This window comes from Meles meles, chromosome 9 (genome assembly GCF_922984935.1).
Source record: "Meles meles chromosome 9, mMelMel3.1 paternal haplotype, whole genome shotgun sequence".
NCBI classification, from domain to species: Eukaryota; Metazoa; Chordata; class Mammalia; order Carnivora; family Mustelidae; genus Meles; species Meles meles.
The window spans coordinates 60,080,247-60,107,879 of record NC_060074.1 but is presented as its reverse complement, the minus strand read 5'-3'; the positions used below and the strand labels follow the sequence as shown (position 1 = coordinate 60,107,879).

The 27,633-nt window shown below is 35.9% G+C and overlaps 1 protein-coding gene across 2 annotated transcripts in view; it reads left to right on the top strand.

Annotated features, from left to right (window-relative positions):
• Positions 1-27,633, top strand: part of KCNH7 (potassium voltage-gated channel subfamily H member 7) — a 496,127-nt gene that overhangs the window by 289,373 nt on the left and 179,121 nt on the right. The gene's annotated exons all lie outside the window — the stretch shown is intronic.

Genomic DNA, 27,633 nt, shown 5'->3' with positions numbered 1-27,633 from the left:
ATATATAGAAAATCCTAAAAATTCCATCAAAAAACTATTGAGACAAATAAATAAGTTCATTCAAGTTGCAGTGTACAAAATCACAAAAACACAAAGATATGTTACATACAACTAATAATAAACTATCAGAAACAGAAATAAAGAAAACCATCCCATTTATAATTGCATCAAAAGGAATAAAATACCAGGAATAAATCTAACTAAGAAGGTGAAGGATGTGTATTTGCAAACTAGAAGACATTTGTGAAAGAAATTGAAGACACAAATAGAAAGATACTCCATACTCACAGATTGAAAGAGCCAGTGTTGTCAAAATGTCCTTACTGTGCAAAGCAATCTACAGATTCAATGCAATCCCTATCAGAATTTCAACAGCATTTTTTCAAAGACATAGACCAGATAATCCTAAAATCTGTATGGAACCACAAAATACCCTGAATAGCCAAAGCCATCTTTTTTTTTTATATTTTTATTTATTTGACAGAGAGAAATCACAACTAGGCAGAGAGGCAGGCAGAGATAAAGGAGGAAGAAAGCTCCCTGCAGAGCAGAAAGCCCGATGTGGGGCTCGAACCCAGGACCCTGGGATCATGACCTGAGCCAAAGGCAGAGACTTTAACCCACTGAGCCACCCAGGCGCCCTTAGCCAAAGCCATCTTGAGAAAGAAGAACAAAGTTGAGGCATCATAGTCTCTGATATCAAACTATATTACAAAGCTATACTAATTAAAACAGAATGATAATGGAATAAGAACACACACAAAGATCAATGGAACAGATTAAGGAGCTCAGGAATCAACTCTTGCATATAAGGTCAACTAATTTACAACAGAGGAGCCAAGAACATACAATGGGGAAAAGAAAGTCTCTTCACTAAATGGTTCTGGGAAAATTGGAAAGCCACATGCCAAATAATGAGACTCAAGCACTATATTACACCATATACAAAAATAAATTCAAAATAGATAAAGACTTGAATGTAAGACCTGAAACCATAAAACTCCTAGAAGAAAACAGGCAGTAAATTCTTTGGCATAGATCTTGATGATGATTTTTAAATCTGATACCAAAAGCAAAAATAACAAAAGTAAAAATAAATAAGTGGGATTACATCATTCTAAAAAATCTTCTGCACAGCAACAGAAACCATCAACAAAATGAAAAGTCAATCTATGAATGGAAGACAATATTTGCAAATCATATATCTGATAAGGAGCTACTATCCAAAAAATATAAAAAACTTCCACAATCCCACAATGAAGAAACAAATAATCCAATTAAAATAAGCAGAAGATCTGAATAGAAATTTTTCCAAAGAAGACATACATATGATTAACAGATACATAAAAGGATGCTCCACATCATTAATCATCAGAGATATGCAAATCAAAACCACAATAAGCTGTCACCTACACATGTCAGAATGGCTATTATCAAAAAGACAGGAAATAACAAGTGATGAGTTGTGGAGAAAAGTGAACTCTTCTGCCTGCGCTGTTGGTGAGAATGTTAATTGGTGCAGCCACTGTGGAAAGTAGCAGGGAAATTCCTAAAAACTTAAAAATAGAACTACCCTATAATCCAGTAATTCCACTTCTGTGCATTTATTCCAAGAAAATTAAAACACTAACGTGAAAAGATATATGCACCTCATGTTCAACAACATTATTTACAATATGGAACATGGAAACAAGCTAAGTGTCCATTGATGGATGAATGAATGAAGAAATAGTGCAATATATATACAATGGAATGTTATTCAGCCATTAAAAAAGAATGAAGTCTTTCCACTTATGACAACATGGATGGACCTCAAGGACATTGTGCTAAGTAAAATAAGTCAGACAAAGAAAGTCAAACACTGTCTCTGTCATGTGTGGAATCTGAAAAAAAGGGGGCTCACAGATATTAAAAAACAAAAATACGAAAATAAATTTAAAAAATTTGTATTACAGATTTCTAACATAACTTCATGAAGGGAATGGGGGGAAAAATTTACCTAAGTAACATAAGAAATTAGTGGAAACTATAAGAATAATGAATAAAGGAATAATACCAAAGCACTGTACTATAGTTTAAAAGTTATTTCCCATGGCAGTATAGTTTAATAATTCTTATACCACTATACCTGTATACGGGGGTTGAGTAAATAAGCAAATAGAAAAATGGATAGTGGTTAAAAAAATAGATAAAATTTTAAATGAAGTAGAAATAAGTAGGGACACCTTGTGGCTCAGTCAGTTACGTGTCTGCCTCTGGCTCAGGTCGTAATCTCAGGGGCCTGGGATTGAGCCCATCTTGGATGGATCCAAGTTTGGATCCATGCTGAGCAAGGAGCCTGCTTCTCTCTCTCCTCCTCGAGTGTGCTCTCTCTCACCATCTCTGTCTCTCTCAAATAAATAAATAAAATCTTTTTAAAAAATTACACCATTGACATGTCATCAATAAACTCTACCTTTCAAATGCCTGAACCCTCGTATCCTGATCCAAATCCTGATCAAATCTTGCTCATCTTTTGGGACGAGGTTCCCCAGAGACTATTTGAAAAATAATGGTACTTCTGATGCTTATCTACCTTGTAAAACTGATTCACTTTCCCTTTGGGTACCCTTGTGTTCAGTACATAATTCTCTTAGAGTTGCTAAAACAAAAATATTACACTTTGGCATATATGGATTTAATCTCTCCCTGACCCTCAGCTTTCTTTGCTCACCAGAATGAAAGCCCCATAAAGGCAATTACTCTGTCTTATTTGTCTTTGCAGCTTCAAGCAAAGTATCTGGTCTTTATTGGATGGTTAATAAGTGTTTGCTTAAATGAATAATGAATTAATGTTGTTTTCATAACATGGTAAATTATTTTTCCTTCCTTGTACTTAATGATCATATTTTTAAGCCAACCAGTTCAATTTAGACAGGTAGTTTGTGTCAGTAGTATAGGCCATATGGAACTGAGTTTGTGAGGAAGCCTCATTCTAATCTTGTTATAAATAAATGAACTGTAAATAATGATGAAGCTTTTATTGAGCACCTGCAAGTCCCCAAATATTATGATCTGCCTAAATAAAATTGGACTAAAACAATGTAACCATTTTTTTTCATTTTATTTTTATTTTATTTTATTTTATTTTATTTTATTTTATTTTATTTTATTTCTTTTCAGTGTTCCAGAATTCATTGTTTATGCACCACACCCAGTGCTCCCATGCAATACGTGCCCTCCTTAATACCCACCACCAGGCTCATCCATCCCCCTACTCCACTCCCCTCCACAGTCTCTCATGGTTTGTCTCCCCCTCCAATTTCCCCCAACTCACTTCTCCTCTTCATCTCCCAATGTCCTCCATGTTATTCCTTATGTTCCACAAGTAAGTGAAACCATATGGTAACTGACTTTCTCTGCTTGACTTATTTCACTCAGCATAATCTCTTCCAGTCCCGTCCATGTTGATACAAAAGTTGGGTATTCATCCTCTTTGATGGAGGCATAATACTCCATTTTATATATGGACCACATATTTCGTCTGTTGTAGGGCATCTTGGTTTTTCCACAGTTTGGCGACTGTGGCTAATGCTGCTATGAACATTGGGATACAGATGGTCCTTCATTTCACTACATTAGTATCTTTGGGGTAAATCCCCAGTAGAGCAATTGCAGGGTCATAGGGAAGCTCTATTTTTAATTACTTAAGGTATCTCCACACTGTTTTCCAAAGTGGCTACATCAACTTGCATTCCCACCAACAGTGTAAGAGGGTTCCTATTTCTCCACAAACTCTCCAACACATGTTGTTTACTGTCTTGCTAATTTAAGCCATTCTAACTGCTGTAAGGTGGTATCTCAGTGTGGTTTTTCATTTGAATCTCCCTGATGGTTAATGGTGATGAATATTTTTTTCATGTGTCTGTCAGCCATTTGTATATCTTCTTTGGCTAAATGTCTGTCAAAAATAGATTTAGAAAAGACATTAAACCCAGATAGGTGTCCCAGCTATGAGGCTGGTGAACTCCATGAAATCTGAGGGAAAGGAAAAACACAGAACGACAAACGAAGGTGCTTCTTTCAGAGGAAAGGTTTGGTACTAGTAGATTCCTCAGAAGGCAGTGACCTCTTGGGTTGAATTCTTTCAGACTTTCAGGTGTCTATCCGAACATTAACATGGCAGGACATCGTTTCCAGAAAAAATGAAAATGACTTGTAAATGTCTTAAAGCAATACGTGATAAGTTAGTATTTAAGTATTTAATATCCAGCACTTTTATAACCATTATTTTATTTATTCCCAGGACAACCCTTTATTATTTCATGCTTTATAAATGATGAAGCAAACGTACAAAAGCTCAGTAATTTGACCAAGGTCACATACCTCAGAATAAAAAAGCTAATATTTGAATCTGATGTCAGGACATTCCAAACACCTCTCCTATTCCCAAACTTAAAATATAACAGGAAAACTCTTCAGATGATGAAATTTTAAAAATACAGTTTCAAATCCCTTGTAATAGGATCTTGGGAGATCAAGCACTGACTTCCGATTTGTAATGTCCTAGTGTGTTTAAAGTTGTGGAAGTCAGTATCCACTGTACACCATCGCTGTACACCACAAGTTTATTTAATGAGACATGTTGAGACCTCATATGGCAACATAACACTGACTTTTTCCTTTCCCGTCTTACTTTGCCATTCAGTAAAAATTGTCAGCCTTTGATGCTTATCAGAGCATGCTACATTGTACGTTACTAATTTTTCCTAACATTTATATGTAAAGCATATTATATCCTAGTGGGGGATATACTAAATAATGAAATCTCTTTAAATAGACCATGTTTTTCTAACTTACGTAAATGGAGATATTTCCTAGGGCTAGTGAGTGAGTTTTTGGTCTTTTTCAAACAAAGTAATCTATTTGCATATGTTACTTAAACAACTGATGATCAGGAAAGAAATATGCTACTCTAGTCTAAGCATTGTGTAGGGAAAAAAATACCATGGCAACTGAAGGAGGCTGAAAATCATTACTCATTCCTAGGGGCAATATTTAGATATGGGTAGCAGGAATTATGCCAGCCTAGCAGATGGGCATATTGAAGCCCTTATTTATTGGTATGAAATATTAATAGTGAGGGCATGATTCCAGGCTGAGAACATAAAAACAAATTACTTTGGAGGGTAAGGGGATAGGCCATCACTAATCCATCGCTGAGCTGAATTGGCCTTCAGAAATAAAAAATGGCTCTGAATCACATGTCTAACTTAATGCTAAACTTACTTTAACCAGGTGGGGTTTGGAGAAACTATGGAAAGCTATTATGAATTTTCTAAGCTTATGAAATATGGGGCAAAGAGTTTGATGCAGAAGATATATCGAGCTAAGGGAGCTAAAAATGAACAGAATGATGATCTACCCTTTAATGAACCTCAGAAATAGAATCATGTTGTAATTTTACAGATGCAAAAATTTTGTGTTGTACTTCCTTAATCCTAAACCAATAATCCTCTCATCCTTAATGTTACAAAGAATTAGTGGTCAAGGTCACTCATAAAAATAATAAGGGAAATAACCTGTATAGATGTCTCTTTAAATTTACCATGAGAGGTCTTCCCAAGGTTTGCTAAGAAAGAAAAGCAGAACAGATCAATTGTATAGCAATTTTAAGGGTTAGTGAATTCTCTTTCACCTCTCTGGACCTCAATTTCCTCAGGAGTGCAATGCTTGCATTATGTTAGCAGAGCTAAGAAAAATCATTGAGAAGAATTCTGCAAATATAACACTCCCAAGGTCTGTGCTAATGCTTTTAAGGGGAACTCAGTACCTGTGAAATTTCTGCCTTGCTCCTCCACCTTGGTCATATCATTTAAACTCTCTGGCTCATATCTGTAAATTAGGTAGAAAAAAATGCAGGTCTTAACCATGTTATACAGAGATTCCAGAATAAGAGATCTAAAAAGAAAAAAAAAAAAAAAAAAAAAAGAAAGAAAGAAAAAGAAAAAGTAGAAATGTAGATAGAAAAACAGGATCAAGGAAGCAACACAAATGTGATAATAGTTGTTTTTAAATTAATTATGTGTGGGAAGGTTATAGAAGAAAAACACATGTATGTTTTAAGTTTTGGAAGAAGAATTTTGAGTTTCACTAATTTACTACTATTAGAGAATGAATGTTTAATGAGAGCTTTGTTTTAGACACATTTTAAGCCTCTGATAAAGAGTAGTTGTGAGTTTTATTATAAAAATATATGTCTTAAATAATGCCACAATAAATCATTGTAAACGCCAGGCACAGGAGAATGTTAAGGAAAAAAGAGAACTTTTCTCCTTTTCTCTTACGCTAAAAAAATCCCCTTTTGTGTGTGTGTAAATTAACAGATTAATAGATTCAGACACTGTCTATAACCATAAGGAGACAATGCCATGAAGTCACTTCTTAGTACTGAAAATGGTCTTACAGCAAACTCTAATTTATGCTTTTGTTCAACAGTCAACATGCTGGATTAGTTTTTTCATTCTGCACTTTACAAACTTTGAACTCAATTTTCCTTTCATTTTTTTAAAGAATCGTAGCTAGTTAAATCTGGAAATTTAAGGACATAATGCAAGAAGTCATTGAATTGTTACAAGGGCATTCTTGGACAGATTCCATCCTAGGTATGTTATCGGCTAAAAAAAAAAAAAGCATAATGGTGTTCTAGGTCGTGCAAATAAAACCACCACTGAAGTAGGGGTGCGTGTGTGTGCGGGCGTGCATGCGCACACATGCACTTGAGTGTATGTGCATGCACACACAGATTTCCATATTGTGTTAATCAAGAAATAGGGTACAAAATGGAGTAATTCACATGTAAATGCCCACATACCTTAGAACGCTAATCAAGTAGTACAGTTCATATATTCAGCACTTTCATGTTAATCATTATATGATTCCATGCTGAACACCACCCACAAGGGACCTAGTATTAGCCGAGGTCTCAGATGAAGAAAGCAAGTTTCTTCAGATAATATGAGGCAAAGATCAAACTCAAACCCTTGGCAGTTGTCCCCGCCTGGGAAATGCTTATTACTGCACATTTAAACTCAGGGAATATGCCATCTTTCATTTAGTGGCAGTCACTTAAATTACAAGTGTCAAAAATAGTTACCTTATGGAAAGTGACCTTGTGTTTCTTAGTCAGCTAAGTGACAGTTTGAAGAAAGACCAAAACCTACTGTTATCCTCAAATATTAGCAATAGCAGTAGGATCTCCACAAGGGCAAGCATTATTTCCTACTGCCATGGTCATACCCGGCTCTATGGCGTAAGTGTGACTACTCAACTTGCTGATGGGTTTTAGAAGAGCTGAGTTCATATTAGAATATTTAAATCAGACTTTGCCAAGGGGCCATGAATAAATAGCAACGAGGACAAGACAAAGAAAGGAACATAGACAATGAAAAGACAGTTTGCAAGATCCCATTACATTTGGGATTCCTAAGAAAGCTGCTTCTCTTTGATAGAGGCTACCCTTCTCTGACAACCAGGCAACATTCTGAACTTTCTCAAAGCCCAGCCTATGTGAACAGGGCCCAGAGAGAGACAAGTTCGTCTCCCATGTTCCAACATCTGAGTTAAAGAACCAACCTTTTTTCCTTGGGTACCTAAAACTGTTTGCTTATCCTTTGCTTACTTTGCAGTGGCCTGAACTCATCCCAAAGCCTCTACTCAGCCAATGCAGAACACTACATGGGCACTGTCTCCATCTAAGAGATACGCACAGTGTTCATAAGGCAGAATATGTACACAAAGAGGGACCTATATGTTTCACTGCCAAACCCATGTCTTTACCATTAAAGCCTGTCTCAGTTACCCAGATTTTTAATTATATACAAGCAATATTTTAATACAATATTCCACATTATAAATCAATAATAAATTTTAATTAAGGTTTTTATTTTAAATTCTGTATACTGCATGGCAAAGGCAAAGTTTTCATTTTTACTTAAGAATAAAAAATTGCTTTAAAGAAAATGAGATGTTGATTCTTTTCAGCAAAAATAACAACTCTTACTGTTACTTCATAGCAAAAGCAACAGCCACAGCAAAAATATGAATATATGAAAATAAAGCGCTTAAAGGTAAAAGAAAAGGGAAGAATACAAATTATATGTCATGAATTTTCAATACAAATTAGATTCCTAATTGTGGTGTTTCTCGAATATAAATAAAAATTACGAATCTGAGGGAAATCCACTATGGAGCAAAAATTTGGATGCTGTAAAATCCAACAGTCAATGGAAAGAATTTTTCCAGATTATAAAACATAAAAAGCTATTTGAAGTCTATGTGTGTTTTTTTTTTTAAGATTTGATTTATTTACTTGACAGAGAGATAGAGAGATCACAAGTAGAGAGGCTGGCAAAGAGAGAGAGGGAAGCAGGCTCCCTGCTGAGAGGAGCCTGATGTGGGGCCAGATCCTAGGACCCTGGGATCATGACCTGAGCCGAAGGCAGAGGCTTAATCCACTGAACCGCCCATGCGCCCCATCAAATCTATATTTTAAGTATGAAACTAGCTGACTACCCTGGTTCTGTATAAGAATCATTCCATTTCAACAACTAACCACCCTTGCAGAGACTAACATCCTGGAAAAAATGCCCTCATACTCAGTTATTTCAAGAAGTGTGAATCATGGAATGAGCCATTGTCTGGAGAGTCACCTTTTAAAGAGTCTGATTACAACCCTTTAATCTGCTGTAACTCTGCAATATTTTTAAATCACAAGTATTTGTAGAAATAAAATTATTTTTGTTTTGAACAAACAGCTCAAGGGAACATGTTAGTTTGATCTGGTTTTTCTTCAGTTTTGGTGCTGGAAGTACAATCTAGACATTCAAACTGTATGTTCCAAAACAATCGAATTCTTTTTCATGCTTGAACAGTTTCACTAGTTGGCAAAGGCATAATACTTCTCACCTTGAATGTAGCAGGTATTCTTTTATACATAAAGGTTAAACAGTTCGAGCTGGGGCGTCACACGTTCCTTTCTGTCCCTCTATCCCCTTTTTAATTCTGGTTGCTAGCCATGCCTCTACATGCAGACTCCCAGATGTCCTCAGCCTGGCTAAGTGGGCTCTTACCTTTTAGCCTCTGGCCTCTCCTTCCCCTGAATTCTTGAAGCCAGGAAGTGCTGCTTTTGCTCCTGTTCTCATGAGATGGTTATAAGTTAGCTACTTCCTGAGAGGTAAAAAGAGCTTATCAGCACAAGTATCTCTAAGACCAGAGTCTTACATGCACAAGAAACTTTGAAATAGTACAGAAATGCTTTAGAAAGGTAAACTTCCAAACACAGGGGGAAAAGTTGGCTCCTGATTCACAAATTTTGTAACAATGCAATCTAGCATTTACTTTTTTGTATTTTGAGAACACAAAGTTCCTGGCTAGTTGCCACACAAGAATTATTCTTATAGTTGGCATCCTCACTACTTTTTGGAGTTTACCCCCAAAAAGAATTGATTTCATCACAGACAAACATATAGGTCAAGCTGATATGCTAGAAAACAAATATTTTAGAGAGCTAGAAATAATGCCTCAGTGGGTGTCCACTTCTGAAGATGAGAACAGCTTCCGCCCTGTTTTATTAACTAATACATTTCTGTAAGATAACTCTACATTGTAAATTGTGTTCCCATAATTCAGACAGAACTCCATCCGTTAACTATCACTAGTGACACACTTACTTCAGGCACATATCCACACAGTCTACCTGCCCACTGTCCTCCTAGACACAACCCTAGCTCAGCTACACAGTTCCGTGCAGACACACTTATGGGGGCTACCTTTCCTCATCAATATGGATATCATCATCATTGCTTGGGTCCCACGTGTTTTCTTGTTGCATTCCGTGATCATACATAAAGCTTTAATTTAATGTGGTTGCGATGAAGACTAATAGTGGCAATGACTAAAAAGAACCAATTGGGTAACTTGGAAATAATATTATAAAATGGTTATGGGTGTCTGACGGCATAGTGTGAAGTCATAGAAAACAGTAAACTAGCAAAAGCATTAGTTTGTTTTTTTTTTTTAATATCCTTGCTTTTAAATATTCTAAAATAAATAGCTCTGCAAATAGTGATACTGGTACTAGGATTAGTAGCAGATATTGAGAGCATTTTATGCAGTTTCTGGTATAAGTCAGCATCTTTATTACTAATTCTACTGCTGCTGATCACAGACAACTCTCACGTTGATTTTTCTCCAAATAATTCATTGGGATTATTTGATATAGAGCTCTTTAAACATGGTCCTGTAATTGAGTTCTTTAGAAATTATCTATTACTTAGGAGTCTGATTCCTTAAATTCTCTGGTTTAGGTTCCTTAACTATTAATTGAGGAGCCTAAAACTGATGAATTCTAAAATGCTATGGTTCTATGATTTCTACACCATTTGATATGAAAAGACGTTTATAGGTTTGCCACCTGTAAACCATCTGTTCTTTTAGATGCGGACAACACTTTTAAGAAAACACCCTATTTTGCATCAGAACTTCGTATACTTTATTCAGATCCCTTCCGTCTTCCTTTATTTTTATTTCTTATTTTTGCCTTTTTTTGGTTTGTCTTTTTTTTTTTTTAATTTTCAGAGGTAGAATTTAGTGATTCATCAGTTACATATCACACCCAGTTCTCATTCCATCACATGCCCTCCTTAACGCCCATCATCCAGTTACCCCATCTCCCCACCACCTCCCCTCCAGTAACTCTCAGTTTCCTAGAGTTGAGAGTCTCATGGTTTGTTTCCTTCTCTGATTTCATCTTATTTTATATTTTATTTTATTTTTCCCCTCCCTTCCCCTATGATCCTCTGGGTTATGTTTCTTAAATTCCACATATGAGTAAAATCATATGATAGTTGTCTTTCCTGACTGACTTATTTTGCTTAGCATAACACCCTCTAATTCCATCCACATCATTGAAAATGTTAAGATTTCATTTTTCTGATGGCTGAGTAATGTCCATTTTATATACATCCCACATCTTCTTTATCCATTCATCTGTCAATTGACATCAGGATCTTTCCATATTTTGGCTGTTGTGAACATTGTTGCTATAAACATTGGGATGCAGGTGCTCCTTTGAATCACTAGATTTGCATCCTTTGGGTAAATACCTAGTATGCAACTGCTGGGTCATAGTGTAGCTCTATTTTTGATTTTTGAGGAACCTCCATACTGTTTTTCTAGAGTGGCTGCACCAGCTTGCATTCCCACCAGTGGTGTAAGAGGGTTCCCCATTCTCCACATCCTCGCCAACATCTGTCGTTTCCTGACTTGTTAATTTTAGCCATTGTGACTGGTTTGAGGTGGTATCTCACTTGGTTTTGATTTGTATTTTCCTGATTTTGAGTGATGTTAAGCTTTTTTTTTTTCATGTGTCTGTTGGCCCTTCCATCTTTCTTTGTTTCTTTTAAGATTTTATTTATTTATTTATTTATTTATTTTTTTTTTTGAGAGAGAGAGAGAGGGAGGGAGAGAGAGAGAATGAACGGAGAGAAGGGCAGAGGGGAAAGCAGACTCCTCACTGAACCCAATGCAGGATTCTATCCCAGGATCCTGAGATCTTGATCTGAGCCAAAGGCAGACCCCCAACCAACTGAACCACCCACGTGCCCACCCATCTTCCTTTAGTGAATCAAAGCAGAAAGAAAAAGTTCAGAGTTGTGTGTGAATGCCCCCAAAATGCATGTTTATGTGATTGTTTTTATCCTCACTTGTAAATTTTCCACAATAAGACTATTCACTTCTTTTACTTATTTATTTTAGATGGTTTGCAGACTAAAATTTTTCTAAAATAATTTATCAGCCCTCATATTATCTGTAAAATGGTCCCTTTAATAGACTTTTAAAGTTATAAGGATTTCAAAGCAAAATTTATTTTTGAAAAAAACACCAATTTGAGTAGGACATAGTAAAAGTGGGGTACATAAAATTTCATTCAAATTTGAATAGGATGTTTTAAAAGACATTTTGTTTTATTTATTTATTTTTAAAAAAATTTTTTTATAAACATACAATGTATTATTAGCCCCAGGGTTACAGGTCTGTGAATTGCCAGGTTTACACAATTCACAGCACTCACCATAGCACATACCCTCCCCAATGCCACAACCCTACCACCCTCTCCCGACCCCCCTTCCCCCAGCAACCCTCAGTTTGTTTTGTGAGATTAAGAGACTCTTATGGTTTGTCTCTCTCCCGATCCCATCTTGTTTCATTTATTCTTTTCCTACTCCCCAAACCCCCCCACATTGCATCTCCACTTCCTCATATAAGGAAGATCATATGATAGTTGTCTTTCTCCTATTAACTTATTTTGCTAAGCATAATACCCTCTAGTTCCATCCACATTATCGCAAATGGCAAGATCTCATTTCTTTTGATGGCTGCATAGTAATCCATTGTATATATATACCACATCTTCTTTATCCATTCATCTACTGATAGACATCTAGGTTCTTTCCATAGTTTAGCTATTGTGGACATTGCTGCTATAAATATTCAGGTGCACGTGCCCCTTCGGATCTCTACGTTTGTATTTTTAGGGTAAATACCCAGTAGTGCAGTTGCTGGGTCATAGGGTAGCACTATTTTCAACTTTTTGAGGAAACTTCATGCTGTTTTCCAGAGTGGTTGCACCAGCTTGCATTCCCACCAACAGTGTAGGAGGGTTCCCCTTTCTCCGCATCCTCGCCAGCATCTGTCATTTCCTGACTTGTTAATTTTAGCCATTCTAAATGATGTGAGGTGGTATCTCATTGTGATTTTGATTTGTATTTCTCTGATGCCGAGTGATGTGGAGCATTTTTTCATGTAAGACATTTTATTTTTAATCATACCTTGTGCATTGCAATTTGTGATTAGAGCTTACTCTCTAATTAATATAGTTGATATGGCTCTTTATAGGATTTTTGGTTTTGGACTCAAAACCTACTTTAGTAGCATAGCTCACTATATATGTAATGCTCAGGGCTTTATGAAGCAATGGGTAAATGCAGCTTGAGAGAGAGAGTAGGATTCTTGATTGTCACCTAAATTGGGTTTCACTACAGTTCTGGAGAAGGTGAACAGAGGTAGAAGGAAGAAAGAGTTAAAGTCCCTCCAAAAACCCCAAAGAAGGGTCAGGCAACTCAGATTAAGCACACTGCCTTGTTGGTAGAGAGATAGAAGAACCAACTGGAAAGGGTAAAACCTAGTTCAAGCACTCAGGAGAAAAAACAGCCCCCACTGAGCTACTTTGGAGAGAAGGGCCCCTGGGTGACATGCACACTAAGGGCTTCCCTGTGTTTACTGCCCCCAGCACAGGCCTCACTTGGTCATGGGTGTGCAGCAGGATGAATAACCTAATTTTGAGTCTTCTTTATATTGATTTGAAAAATTATTCTGCAGTATATGAAGGGGAAAAACATTTATTTTAAAGGCACTTCTGATAAACTTCGCAAGATGACATCTACATCAATGTAAGTAAATAACCTCAAATTATGATAATTTTATAAAAGCATTGTGCATGTGTTATTTTCTATCAGTAAAAATCTGGTGTGTCAGTTTACCACTGAAACAGCTCCTACAGTTAAAGCAACAAGTCATTTTTAAGAATGCGTTGAAATGTTTTGCCAGGGACTTAATATGTCTTTTGTGATTTTTAAATAACTCATTAAAAACTGTGAATATCCAAAATGCCACCAGTTTTATGTAACAGGTTGTTAATTAGTAAGAGATTTTGAAAACTCTAATTTTATTTATTAGCTTATATTCAATATTTGCCTAATGCTTACGTTAACTTTGGAAACGTTCCTATTATTTCTGCTAGTACTCACTGTACATTCTCATTAGTCTCTAGATATCTTTTGGGTATATAGCTGACTTATATCTTGTTATGTTAAGAAAAAGAAAGGAAATGGAAAGTTCTTGAATATGGTCTCTTTGTAGAAGAAAGTGCTAATTAAAGCACTGCATGTTGCTTTTTCTGTACATACATATGTCTTATCAAAGTAATTTAGCATTTAAAATTCTCTTCACAAGATGATGTAAAGCTTGAAGGTTGAACTCTAACTCTTGTGTACAAATACACTTTTAAATAGTTGCTTCCCATAATATACAAAGATCATTTTGCTCATGATTCAGGAGGCCTCTTCAAAACAGCTCTGTGTGCAATGCTATCTCCTATTTCTAAGGACATTAGAAAAAAAAAATCACTGTTGTCTTTACTTTCAAAGAAAGTAGTTTTACTAAAATAATTATGTACCCTCACACAGACATACCTCCCCACTCTAGTATGGAACATTAAAATTAAAACAGCAGGGCCACCTGGGTGATTCAGATGGTTAAGCATCTGCCTTTGGTTCAGATCATGATCTCTGGGTCCTGGGATCAAGCCCTGTGATGGGTTCCCTGCTCAGTCAGTAGTCTCCTTCTCTCTTTCCCTCTCTCCCCACCCCCTGCCACTCGTTCTCTCATTCTCTCTCTCTCTCTCTCACACACACACCTGAATAGATAAAAACTTTTTAAAAATTAAAAGAACAGATTAACCCACAAAACTTTTCACTATAAAGCTTAACTATGGACCTGATTAGGTGTTCCTATATCTCACTAAGGGCAAGAATCTAATTCTTAATTCATCTTTAAATACTTGTTCATTGCCTAGCACATGGAAACCTCTAATAGCTTATTTGTTGAATGAATTAATTAACCACTTTAACTTGACCTAATTGCCTATAATAGCTTGCTTTCCTTCATTATGATTGCAATCATATAAAGAGCACTTTATTCATTTTCTGAGTATGTTTGAATACACATCTAGGTTAACAACAGAAATTTGAATATTAGTCATTGCTTCTTCATTTTGGAACAAGGGGGATAAAAGATTACAGTGCAAAGGTCTGCTGCATGTTAATCTTTGTCGATATCATAAATTCACCAATTAATATTTAATGACCACCTAGAGGGTATGAAGTTGCGTGCTAGGTAGTGAGAAACAAATATTTTTAAATATTTCAGGTTTGTGGGTTTTTTTTTTTCTTTGCTTCCAGGAACTCAGTCACATGTTTCCTATCTTGGACTATAATAGATGATTTTATTGTTTCTAATTATTTAGTCATCCTCCTATAAGAGAATCAATATCCTTGCCATATCAGTGTTGAGCTTAACCATACAGTATGTCTTGAGCTAATGAGATGTGAGTGTAAGTGACATATACCACATTTGAACAAAAGTTTTAAGAGCCATTATATGGCTCAGTCATTGCATTCTTCCTCTGCCATGAGAACAAAGTGTCCCAAATAGTGACAGCCCTGTTAGCTTGGATCCTGGAAGAAGAAGGATCTAGCAGCAGAGCCACAGACAACCCACAGCTAAGTCTATGTTTAACAGGAGCAGAAAATAAGCCATTTTTGGAGTAGACTACCAAGATTTGGGAACTTGCTTTTTCCATAGTGTAGTCTTCCAAATGTGACTAGTACATGGATACGTTCAACAGAAGTTTCCTAGGCGATTTTAATGTCAGAAAGGTATTTTCACCAAGCGTTGTTTGGAGGGGGGGGGGTTGTCTTAAAAAGTGTAGCAATTTTTACCAATAAAAACTAGATCCATCTGACTCCAAAACTGGTCTGCTGTATCATATTGTCTTTTTAATATAATATTAATAACTGCCATAAGAAGAGTATGAGATAACATGCAGCAAACATTCTCTTTGACTTTATTACACTTTCCCACCTTATTTTCCCAACAGTTATACAAGGTAGCCACTGTTACTATCGTCCTCATTTTATTGCTTTCCCAGATTAAAAAGGTCATGTGGCTTGCCCACAGTTACATGACTATCTTCGTTCATTCTTATTTCCTCATGTGCTTTTCAGAAAGAAAAGCCTAAAAGGTATGATGATCCAAAGTGTATGGTCCTGGAGAGAGAAGACCGGTGCTTCCATCTCCATTATTAGCTATGTGACTTTAAGGACATTATGTAACTTATCTATCCCTCAGTTTCCTGATCTGTAAAAAATTGTATGCAGACTCAAAACAGGAAATACATGTGTGAAAAGTCTGTGTAAATGACAGAGAACAGAGGTATGTATTATCACAATTACACAGAAAAATTGATCTTCCTTCGCTTAAAAATTAACTTGGCAAAGTAACAGTATTTATCTTCGAACTTATTTTATGGTTTCATGGTTTCTGTCTGTGGATTTATTCTTTTCTGCCAGTCTTTATTCCCACTCTCCCACTGTACACATCTCCACTTCCCAATCACCAGTGATTTAAAAAACAAAAAGCACTTAATACAGAAGAATAGACTGCAGAAATGTAGAGTGGCATATCCAGCATCTTTTAAAATAATCACTATCAATGAGAAAGATAATACCTGTGGTAACCTGGCTCATGCATCCAGGAATTCAACCATTCCTTGTCAGTGACACGATAATTTTTTTACATCAAATATATTTTGCAAAAACTAGGTAAAGTTTGCTTCTTACTAGGCTGCAGCAGGTTGCCTTTCCAAAGACAGCTGCACCCATATCCCCTCTGTCTCCCACTTCTTACCACTGTTCCATCAAGATGAGGAGTCTATTCTTCTAGGGCCCTGTGACATTTTGAATGTGATGCTCTACTGGTACTGGGGTTAGCCATTCATTGGCCTAGAAACTTTCACTTTCTGCTCTTGTAAAGCTCACAACACTCATTCTTAGGATGTTTCCTCTAAAAACTAAAGCATCTTTTTCTAAGAAACCTGAGCCACTTGGAGAAGGCGTATGTAAGCTTTCTAGTGTATAGTGTCCTTAAACTCCCAACCACCAGCCACTTTCAACTACCAACCAGGTAAAGTGCACTGTCTTGGATATCCTGTCCAACAGGCCAGCCTTCAGGTGACTCAGCCACAACCAAACTCCAACTCCAACAGCATGAAGGAAACTGAGCTACAATCACCCAGATCGAAACTTAACCTAGAGAGCCGTGCAAAATAATACTAAATTGTCATTTTTAAATACTAATTACTCAGGTGGTTTGCAATAGATGACTAGATAGAGCACCAACTGATCTGTATAACTTGTTCTTTGTTTCTTTCGGTGAATCTATTAAAATAATTTGACTAAAACCAAGAGATTTTTAAGCAAAACCTTTAGCAATTACACCATATTGATACTATGCTACTTTTAAAATTTTTTAGACTAATTGTATTTTACTTTATGTTTTTAAAGTAAGCTCTATGCCAAAAATGGGGTTTGACCTCATGACCCTGAGATCAAAATTGACATGCTCTACCAACTGAGACAGGAAGGTACCCTTAGACTAATTTTAAAATGAAGATACTGTTTCACATGTTTTGCAGCTTAGTGTGAAAATTAATGGAATTTTCATGTAATTTACATGTAAACACTAAAAACAATCATTGAATTCTTATTCAGTTATTTGTGTGGGAATTTTGAAATTGAATTTGTTATTTTCAAAAGGAATGGATTTTGAAAACACAGTAAGATAGGTTTTCAAGTATCAGTTTTCTTACATTTTAAGTGATTTCCTCCTTTATAGGGATCTTTTTTCCCCCAAATTAGAAATAGCTTTTTTCATAATTATGAAAGTAATACATATACACTCTTAAAAATTCCAGCATAGACTATAAACAAAGAAGAGGTAACAGTCCTCTGAATATTAACATCCCAAAGATAGTGTTAAATAACCAAGTGTCTTTGCCAAGTTATTTCATCACTCTGTGATTTGGTTTCATCTATAAAATCAAGATAATAATATTTCATAGGCTTCTTGTGGAATTATATAAAATGATACATACAAAACATTTAAAGAACAGAGCTTGACATATAATAAGCATTCAGTGTTATTTTTAATTAGTAACAGTTCGATGTACAAGTGTATTTCCTTCCAGATTCTATTCTAAGCATGCATAATTATATGCATACATTTTAGCAAAATTTATGGAATCATAAATTCTGTTTTCAAGCTGACTTTTCAGTTCTTTATTATATCGTGTGAATATAGTTTTATACCAACACACAGAATTGTGCCTAGTTCCTTTTTACAACCACATTGTATTCCAGTTTATCAACAACACATGTGAAAATTCCCCAGGGTTCTATTTGAATGTTTTGTTTTGTTTTAACAATTTGAGCCAGCATATAAAACACTGTAATGAACATCTTTATTAGCATCTATCTAACACATGGTATCTTATAAACAAGGAAGCTGGAAAAATTATTACCCTAAATATATGGAAATTTTTACTCAACTATATTAGACCATTTTATGATGACAAGAAAAGGGCTTTATTAATTCTAAACCCTTCCAGACACCAGGAGGCTGCTAATCTACATGTAAAAATAAATAAACAAATCTATGCAGACTACAAGAACTAGAAAAACCTGAAACCTAAGATTTCCATAATATTATCAAGGTTAGTCTCCTAAATAATCAGGTTTAGTTCAAAGTTCCGGGTTCCGACACTGAAATTAAGTTTAGTATGTCACAAAGAGAACTCTTACTTTATTATGTCATGTGAAATTATAATCAAAGACTAAGTCAGTTCCAAATATACATGAGTATCTGAAGACAGAATTTGGGTAAAGGGTATCAGATCTTAGGTGTTGAGAAATTGAGTGAGGCTGAGATACATTAGCATACTAACATTAAATTGAACTAATGGATAAAATAAAATGTCAAAAAGAGAAGAATTTGTTTAACCAGTCAGTGTTAACACCAAGTAAATTCCACGCAGTGGAACAAACCTGCCTGCCTTATCTCTTTTCCATTCCTTTTAGCAGAATTTTCTAACACTAGCAGAACCACACTAGTTCTAGTTCTAACACTAGTTAGAATCAAGGATTTGGCTTGAGCAGCGAGGAAAAGAGAAAAATTTGACTCCAAAAGGTTTTTTTTTTTTAAGTTTATCTAAATGAAATTTAGTTAACATATACTATATTTTTAGTTTTGGGGTAGAATTTATTGATTCATCAGTTGCATATAACACCCAGTGCTCATACATCACATACCCTCCTTAATGCCCATCATCCAATTACCCCATCCCCCCACCCACCTCCCCTCCAGCAATCCTCAGTCTTTTTCCTATAGTTAAGAGTCTCTTATGGCTTGTCCCTTCTGATTTTGTCTTATTTTTCCCTCCCTTCCCCAATGATCCTCTGTTTTGTTTCTTAAATTACATATATGAGTGAAATCATAATGATTATTGTCTTTCTATTATATATATAATATGTATATTATATATAATATATTATATATATTTCTATATACACACACACACACATACACACACACACACACACATACACACACACCCCACATCTTCTTTATCCATTCATCTGTTAGTGGACATCTGGGCTCTTTCCGTAGTTTAGCTATTGTGGACATTATTGCTATAAACATTGGGGTGCATGTGCCCTTTTGAGTCACTAGATTTGTGTCCTTTAGGTAATACCAAGTAGTGCATTTGCTGGGTCATAAGGTAGCTCTCTTTTTTGACTTTTTGAGGAACCTCCATACGTTTTTCAGAGTGGCTGCACGAGTTTGCATTCCTACCAACAGTGTATGAGGGCTACCCATTCTCTGCATCCCCTCCAATATCTGTTGTTTCCTGAGTTATTAAGTCCAGCCTTCAGTCTGCCACCACATAAACAAAATTCATGTAAAAATATCAAGCTTGCTATGACAAGACAGCTCCAAAGTAAGTTTCCTAGACTCACCTTCCAACAAAGTTGGCACCGCTAGCCAACCCATTTTGGATTTCTGACATCCAAAACTGTAAAATAATAAATTTACATTGTCTTAACCTACTAAATTTGTGGTGATTTTCTATAGCAGCAACAGGAAACTACTATATGACCAATGAAGTACCTCGTTATAAAGAATTCCATAGCTCATTTCTTTATAATAAAGTAGGTTTGATAAGAAGAGTGTGACTGCTAGAAAGGCGCATTTTACAAACATTCACAACTGATTAAGTTCTGATTAGAGCACCAACATGACTGTATTTTCTACCTGTTTTTGCAATCCTCAACCTCACTTGTTTCCCTCAATTTTCTTGCATAAGCTTTTATTCCAGTTGTATCCTTCTAAAACCATGTGAAGGGTACAAAGTAAATTATACCTTCCTTTTATTGTTTTTTGTAATAATGATTTTATGTTATCGCTATAGCTATGGCAAGGATAAAGTGACTTGTTTCTTGAACTCTTGAACTAGGATCCCTAAGCCACTGATAACACAGTATTCCCTAAACGTTGTAAAGAAGTATCCCAGGGGTGTGTAGGCAAAGGTAACCACCATAGATACTACAGGTCTGACCCCAGTTTGAATCATAGCCATGTTGTTTCTGGTGGGACCTACTCTAGGAACTTTATTTACTCATTAAACTTGAACAAAACATTTGTGTACAAAGGAGTTGGTTTCAATAAACAAATAAAAGAAATTGTATATCTTCATCTTATACTCAAATTGGGAAGTTAATATACAAATAATATGATAGAATCCCACGAAATAGACCATCAATGTAAATGGTATAATTAATTGCAGAATCCTTTCAAAAATGCTGAGGAGATCCAGATAAAAGGGTAATAGAGCCCTTTGGAATTGTCCAATACTTTGCCTTTGACTCCTTAAATTCCTGTGAAGAGAAAAGTGACAGTTTTTAAATTGTATTTTCTAGATGAAAGCACCATAATTCTTTTTCATTCCTGAGTCCAGGGAACTATGACAATGAGATGTCTAACCTAGCAATTAATCCAGGTCTTCATTTTAGATCTTTTGTCACTGTCTTGTTAGGGAGATTTGTGTTTAAAAGTTTAATTACTGTTTGTCATGCATTTCCACTGGTTAAAGTGCTCCTAGAAACACTAACAACTCCCAGAAGAATCATTAAAAGCAAAATTCACATTCTGTATGAAGAATTTAGTAACTAAAAACTTGATGTTATAAAATCTAAAAACTTGGTGTTATAAAGTTAGTAGTGAATATAGAAAAATACACAAGAGAACTAGGATTATAAATCTTTCTTGTTGAGGATTATGGGTAATTTATATATCATATATAACTCATATATATGATGTATAATATAATATATATAATGGGTGATTTATATATAATATATATATTATGCTTTATATATTGACATTAGAAATATTTCCAATACTGGAAATTTCTGCAAATATTAAAAATGCTACATGAGTTTAGACTATTGCATGAACAATGAGCTAATGAGTTAAAATGTGCCAGGGATACTATGCATAGTGATATAAGAACACCATTTTATGACCTTAGAAATGTGGGGATGTACTCAGGCTTTAAGTCTTTTTAAATTTATAATAATTAGATTTATTAAACATTCCTTGAAGTCCTTTGTAATTCCATCCTCTATACTTCTTAAAATAACAAATTTCTTAAATATACTATCAATTATGAAGAAAAGAACTATGTTTAAGCTTCAAGTTTTACAATTCCTCTTTGTAATATTTGAAAGCGCTACCTTGTGCTCATTTTCAGGGTCTTTGAGGACACCTAATAAAAGTACTCTATCCCTACCAGAGAGTAAATTAAACCGGTGGAAAAATAACAGAAAAAATATGATTTCTGGAGCAAAGTTCTACCTTTATGACTCAAAAAAAGGCTAGGGTAGAGTTTATGGCTTATATTTTGGGGAATTCTAGACTTGTTCATACTAAGCCGCAGAATAAAACAGCTTTATCTACTCAGAGACATGCAGAGGAGAAAATGTGCTCTCTTCGGTCAGACTTATTCTTAAGACATAAAAAGAGCAACTGATTCAAACATGCCCAGTATATCACGTAAATTTTACCAACCGGATAAATTTCTCTGCCTTCCCAATGGTGACCAAAGGGATAGAAAGTGGTCAGGAGTGTTACACCAATCTAGCTTCCGGTATGTGGAAGAAATACAACGAAGGGAAAGAAGCAACCTCTTTCACTAACTGGCCTCTCAGATTTCTACCAACACACCTTCTCTGAAGTTCTTCTTTTTTTTTTTAATTAATTTTGAGAATACTTTCTCAATCTCTAATTCTCCAGATCAAGGGCATAGTTGTAAAATGTACTTCTGAAGAAAGTTCAGATTATTGCTCATTTTACTTTCTCATCTGGCGACCTGTTCTATCACTTAAGCATTTCCCGATGTTTAAGAAGGGTAACTCTTCACATTATCAAAGATTAACCATATATTTTTTCCAGACCTTTTGATTCTAGTTTCCACCACCCTTCCTGAGGATACTCAGAAATGTTGTTGATCTTCTCAACAGTAGCGTATTGAGCCCATGTGTACAGGCAACAATGAAAATGTTCACTGTAGCTCTTTAATGAATCATAATTGATAGTTGAGTCACATCCATTATCTTGAAAATATCATCGAAATTAATTGTTCCTGAAATGCCTTGCCTGAAGCCCCAACCGAAACTTCTGCCATTTCACACAGTCCACATAACTCAGTCTCCCTTCTGTGTATTCCCCACAGACCAAACTTTGGTATATGCAAAGTCTTCCTGTAATTTTACTGTTCAGTCACCTGAACTTTTATAAAAATGTCAAATAAGACAAATTCCAGAAGTCGTTTTTGTTGTGCATTAGCTTCCTAAAGCTGCATGATAAAATACCACAACTTAGCAGCTTTGAACAATTGATTAGCACTTGGTTCCATGGGTCAGAAGTCCAGGCACAGTATGACTGGGTTCTTACTCAGGATCTTACAAGGCTGAAATTAAGCTATCATCTCAAGGTTGTGGTTCTCATTTGGGTTGATGACAGAATCCTTTTCCTGCTAGCTGTCAGTTTGGCACCCATTCAGCTGCTAGGGGCTTCCCTCTGAGACTTCAAATGTGAGTGTTTGCTTTCTTCCAGGCCAGAAGTCAGAGAAGGCTCTCCCTCTTATGACCAGTCAGAGAGAAAGCTCTGCTTTTAAAGGTTTGAATTGATTATGTGGGAATCACATGGGTAATCTCCCTTTAGTACCATGTGACATAAACTACTCGAAAGGGTCAGATTGATCATATTCAGTGTCACTAGAATTATTCAGGGTATGCACACAAGAGGCAGGAAATCCTGAACCATCTTAGAATTCTGCCTAGCAAACGCTGTTAATGATTCCAGGCATAGAAATGCCTGATTGTTCCTATCCTTTTTTCTTTCTTGTTTTTGAATCAGTTTTTGTATTTTTGTATTTTGTATTTTGTTTTTGTATCTTCGCAAAACACTGTCCAGATAAGACTGCCATTCAATTTTTTAAAACCTAAAATCTCTAATGAATATCTGTTAAGAATTTTTAGATAGTCTAAATGAATTTACTTGAAACAAGTAGGGTACTTAGAACCAGACAGACCTGGGCAGGAGTCTGGATCCTACTTCTCCATGGCAATTCCAACTTAGCCACTTAGTGATGTGGTTATGTAGCCCTGTTACTTTCTGTAAAATGGAGACATAATTCTTAACCCCAAAACACTGTTAGTATTTAATGGATGTGTTAAAATCCTTCCCACAGTGCTAGGTCCAGAGGGGCCAGCTAACAATTTCTATTCCATTGTTTTATTTCTCTTCTCTTTCCATTTTGGTCCTGCTTGATATTTACTTAAGCTAAAAAATACCCAACAGATGAAACAGACCAGATTTTGCCTTATAGAAAAATGTTACCTTTCTACCAACGCATTATTCTCAATAGGGCGTTAGTGTCCTACAATTTATAACCATTGCCAACAGCTTGCCTGGCATAGAAACACTGCTCTAATCTGTTGATCCCTCTTAAATGCTTAGCATGGGAATTACATTGACCAGCACATTGGACATTAAAGTAATACATTACATACTTTAGCCACCAGTACCCTACCTTCAGAACTTTAAATTTTGGTCATGGAAGGTGATTTATTTATATTACTTTTGTACAATACATTTAATGAGCTGAACTTACACATGGTTCTTTAACTCCTCTGTGTGTTGTAGAATGATCTTTAACTGAGTTTCCTTTTCTTCACTGAATGTGCCTTCAGTGATCACATTTGTTCTCCAGTTTATCTCCTTTGGTCTTTCTTTCTTTCTTTACCTTTAAATAACTCATTTAACGTAAGTGCCTAAAACTTCTTTGCAAGTACTTCTCAAATTATTTTTGGCCTATTTTTTTATACTTCACTTTTGACTTTTACTAGTTTCCTTAATTTTCTTTCACAATTTCTTCATTTTGGAAAAAACGTCTTAACTTTTTGTTTTCTTCATTTAAGTGTATATTTTTGCCACTTGGTCATGCAGGGCTTGTGGTCAAGTTAATTTCTTGGAAACACACTGTGGTGCTTTTAAGTGATCTAAAAGTTGCCCCTGGGATATTAATGAGTACTTTATAAAAAGTGTTTTAAATCTTCTGTCAGGTTTTTCTGTTTGTTTGTTTTTCATCATTAAGTACTCTCCTCATGGTTATTTTTAGTTCCTCTCACTTTCACTAAACTGTTGAATTTGATTAGGCTAGTACTGCTTATTGCTTTGCCATCCTCTGACCACCGCTCAGAACTAGATCTATTATATTTCATCTCTGCTTAAGTTTTAAAGGAATTAATCTTGGAAAGTAATTTTTCTCCATATGTCTGATTATTATCTCCTGATTAAGATTTCTGCCAATCAATATGGGGACAAATGTAGTGCACTTATTATTATTATTATTATATTGTTATCTGGCCTGATTTTTTAGTTTCTTTTTGTCTAACATTTCCAACTGATTCTCATCACACCCATATTTTGCTACATCTTTATTGTTTAAATATGGAATGTCTGCTTTCACTTACATTCCTTGTCTAGTAATATTTTTATCCTGTATGAATCAGTATCCAAATATTTTTGGAACACTCAAATTGGATGATTTGAGGAGAGTTCATGAAAGAGCCATTTACAAAAACGAGGGTAGGGCTTAGGAGAAGCAATAAGAAACAGTGCAATGTCCCGGGCTTAGTAACCATGAAGGGTCATTAGAAGGGTCAAGCAGAGGGAATGATAGTTATTGGAATCCTGAGACAGATCCATGTGCTGAGGGCTCACAGGAACTATGAATTTAGCGAGGGGTACATCCCAAACTGCAATAGAGCAGAGAATGCAGTAGAGCGAGAATCTGGGGGAAAATACTCCATCTCTCTCTTCCTTCCCTTCAATCTCTTGCTGGAAATCGCTATTAGCTAAAAACCAACTAGAAGCCAGCGGATGAGGCAGTCCTGTTAGCATCTTCTCTCCATTCTGTACAGGAGGAGAAGGATCGAGAATAAGCCTAAAAGGGCAAACTGAATCAATTCAACAGAAATACCAACACTGACACCCCATCTCACTGCCTTCCTAAAGACGGCATGGCTGAGGAGGAACATATGCCATTATTCAATTATTTTCCTTCTAGCTTAGTTATGAGTTACCATTCACTGTCTATATTAATTTTACCAAGCATTCTACACCTTGTCTTCTGAGACGAATTTAGAAATATTTGTGCATTCTCCATTAAGATGCAACTTGAGGGGCACCTGGGTGGCTCAGTGGGTTAAAGCCTCTGCCTTTGGCTCAGGTCATGATCTCGGGGTCCTGGGATCGAGCCCCGCATCGGGCTCTCTGCTCAGCGGGAGCCTGCTTCCTTCTCTCTCTCTCTGCCTGCCTCTCTGCCTACTTGTGATCTCTGTCAAATAAATAAATAAAATCTTTAAAAAAAAAAAGATGCAACTTGATATCATCTTTCTGGGAGGTTTTCCATAAAATCTACATGTAGAGACTAAAATACTGATTACTTCTCAGGTGCAGTTCTTAGAAGGAGCAATATTTTAAAAAATATTGACAAAATCAATTAATTTTCTTCTTGTGAATTGAAATTTGGGTACAAAGTCTTCCTGTTATTTTCTTGTAGTGATGTTAGTAGATAACCAAATGTTGGATCCTTCCTTGTTCTTGTTAGCTTCAGTGATATATAATATTGCCTGCTGTCTTCATCCCTAGCCATTTACTGTGACAGAAAACATAAATCTAGTAAATTAAGTCTTTTCGTCTTAAAAGTTTTAATCTTTTTCTTCTCAAATATAATACATGACAAATCAGCCTTGCCATTGATTTTATAATGTCTATTGAAATCTCACCAGTGTGCTCAATTTAATTTTTTCTTTAGTTATTTACCATTTAAAGGGTGGTAAGCTTCCATTGCCATCAAAACGTCTATCTCATTGGTTCATCAAGGTAACTGAAATTTCCTTCTTTAGAGAATCTTCTCTAATATAGGACTTTATCTCCAGGGTAGTTCCCTTCAAGTGCACATAGATTAAGGGAAGTAAGATATTGATAGACAGTCACTAGTCAGCTACAAAGTTATCAGGTGAAGCGGAATCATCGGTATTTAGATGGAGGTTTCTGTTTGGAGAAGCTAAAGGCTTAAACTTCAGCTGATGGAACTAACCCAGCTTTTATGTCCAACATATTTCTAGTTATGGATAAAACCAAATGAGCATAGGGCTTATCTGCCAAAGATTTTCAGGCACGAGAGCTGAGATTTATTCTTTTATTTGAAAATTGAGCCCCATTTATTTCTGTCAATAAGTGCTTAGGCAAGACCCTTAAATAAAATATGGACTTGCAAATTTTCCTAAGAGATAAAACCTAGGAGAAGTTTAGAACCAGAAGCAAGATCTGAGGAGGGAGATGTACAGTTAGAGGCCAACAGAACCAGAAATACGGGGTGTGTATGGGCAGTTAGATGCTCACAGGGAAGTGAGTGCATTATAAGCACATTTTGTTCATTCCCCTTAACTTGAGGAAATGGTTTAGCTCTATCTTTCAGTTAATGAATGACTTGTTAGTTATAGAGTTCAAAATTATTCTTCGATAGTTCCTTTATGATAGTTCCTTTATGGTAATAAAGGAACTATCAAAGAATAATTTTGAACTCTATAACTTTTATTACCATAAAAGAACTATCCATGTATAAGGCAATATTTTAAGCTTTTTGCAGATATTAGCTCACTTAATCCTACAATAACACTATGCAGTGGGTAACATCATCCCTATTCTCTGGATGAGAAAACTGAGTCTCAGAGCAGTTAAGTAACTTATTCCAAGTTCAAAAGACAGTCGGATGCAGAAGCTTTATGCTTATCTGCTACTCTGCACAACCTTTCATGGATACAAAAAGTACATCCTGCCCCTCAGATAAACGTATGTTTCTGGGTGCACAAATCAGATTGTCCCCAGCCACATTTTTCTCTTGGACTCAATGGACAGATGGACCATAGCAGTTGCTACTTTGCTACCTTGGAAAATATATACTAGGTCACGACTCCTGATGTGGGTAAAACACAAAAGCAACAATGAATGAGGACATTGTGAATTTGAAATAAAAACTCTCTCCTGCTGTGCAGCTGTATTCAGAAATATATATCCAGGGCAATGGAAGCCATTACAAAGCAATCCGTGCCATCAGGCGTCTGCTGTAAGCCCACGCTTTGGGCTGCCTGAGGGAGCAGGGAACATCTGTAGTAGTCACTTGCCCCCAAGCCTGGTGTCAAAGCCTAGGAGAGGGTATTCCCCCAACACTGCCAATGGGAGTAAAAACCCATTTGTCACTAGTTTCCAGGACATCCTTTCTGCTCC